Source organism: Tiliqua scincoides, chromosome 10, assembly GCF_035046505.1.
Source record: "Tiliqua scincoides isolate rTilSci1 chromosome 10, rTilSci1.hap2, whole genome shotgun sequence".
Taxonomy (NCBI): domain Eukaryota; kingdom Metazoa; phylum Chordata; class Lepidosauria; order Squamata; family Scincidae; genus Tiliqua; species Tiliqua scincoides.
The window spans coordinates 11,328,765-11,330,701 of NC_089830.1; the positions used below are offsets into that span (position 1 = coordinate 11,328,765).

General features: G+C 49.6%; 1 pseudogene; it reads right to left on the reverse strand.

Annotated features, from left to right (window-relative positions):
• Positions 1-1,286: 1,286 nt before the first annotated feature.
• Positions 1,287-1,403, reverse strand: LOC136661950 (5S ribosomal RNA; annotated as a pseudogene).
• Between the last annotated feature and the right edge of the window lie 534 nt (positions 1,404-1,937).

Consider the following 1,937-nt stretch of genomic DNA (forward strand, 5'->3'; position numbering starts at 1 on the left):
AGTCGCTGTCATGCGTTGGGTCGATCAGCAAAGCAGACAGCACCCCTTGGTCGGTCACCATGGTGTCCACCGTGAACCGATCTAGCGAGCCAGCATCCAGCACCCATTCACCCCACGACCAGGCCTGTTGCAAAGAGACAGGGGGGCAAATCAGAAGCCTGGACAGGTAGAAGATGATGGCTGCAATGCTAACCACACTTTCCTAAGAGTAAGCCCCAGTGAACAAAATAGGACTTACTTCTGAGTACACCAGGTTAGCCTCGTGCCCGATGGGTACCAAGCCCAAGGATCGACTCTAGACGCTACGGGCCATTCAGAACCTTCCAAGGTTTTGTGGGAAAATCTAAACTAGGGATTCTTAACCAGGGTTATCCATACCCTTTGGAGGTACCAGAACCCAATGAGGGAGGTATGGGTGCAATCCTAACCACACTTTCCTGAGAGTAAGCCCCATTGAACAAAATAGGACTTACTTCTGAGTAGACCTGGTTAGGATTGTGCTCTCAATCTCTGAACAATTAAAAAAAATTGTTGTTAGATTAGGTGATTAACTATTACCATTATTTATATGGATAAGATTATTAAGTATCACCACTGTCAATGCAGATTGAGGCATTCTGATCCTTGCTATCCATATGTAAAGTAGAACCCCGCTGCTGACAAAATAGTGGTACCTAATAGGACTGGTGATGATGCTGATTCCTACAGACTAGTGAAGAAGGTATGGGGACACACTGGGCAATCTATGGGGGGTGGGGGGTCTGTAATAGTAAAAGGGTTAAGAACCCTGAACTAAGCAGTGTGGGTTTAAAATCATGGGTTCAATAATTCTACATTCTAACTACTTTGGCACACATGCATTCCACCTTTTCATCCAACTTCACAAATAATATCTGGTTTCTTTTGCATATGACATACCCTACTGCCTTTCCAAAGACTGGGGCTGGCCTTCTGAGGTGAGGAGAGGTTGTACACAGCCTGCCCAGGCCTCAGAAGGTCTTTGAAAAGCACTTCCAGCTTTGGTTGAAAACCAGGGGTGCCTTCAGGACTCCAGAAGGTCTCCAGGAGGCTTTATGAGGTGCAGGGACACTGCAGGCTACCTCCTCGCACCTCAGAAGGTCAGCCAGAGTCTTCAGAAAGACATTTTGTGAAAACCTGGAAGTGCCTCTCCAAAGGCTCTGGCTGAACTCAGAAGACCTCCTAGACACGACTTCCAGTCATGCCTGGGAGGTCCTCTGAGGTCCTCCAGTGGTTGGCAACCTTCAGTCTCGAAAGACTATGGTAGAAGCCTACAGCACCCGGTATTCCCAAGCGGTCTCCCGTCCAAGTACTAACCAGGCCTGACCCTGCTTAGCTTCCGAGATCAGATGAGATCAGGCATGTGCAGGGCAACAGTTGCTGCTCCAGTGTGGGCTTGCAATCCATGTTGAGACAACTCCATGGATCACAACTCCATGGATAAGGAGGACCATCTGGTACATTCAGGCCTGGTTAAGGCATGAGGGTGGAGGGCAAAGGCGAGTCAAGCACTTACAATCCTGTCGGGGGGTGGGACGCTCCCCACCAAACACTCCAGCCGTGCCTTGGCCCCCACTGCAGTCTACAGGCTTGGTTCCGCGCCGATAATGGGCGGCCCTGAGGAAAAGACAAAAATGACGGATGCAATCAGGTCTGGTCAGATTTCCGCCAGGCTCACTGCAATAGGTTGCTGTGCATGACCTGGTTCCAAGACCCCTCACCATTCACAGCTAGTGCCTTCTCAGCCACTCCAATGCGTGGCACGATGGCTTTGCAGACGTACATGCCGGCATCTTCCTGCGTCAGAGCCTTGAGGTGTAGCGCGTTTCCATTGCTCAACACCTGTGGGTACAAGTGAATTCAGATTTATTTACTGAAATGAAGGGATCAGTGCTCTTTTTCCAGCCCAAAAAAGGATA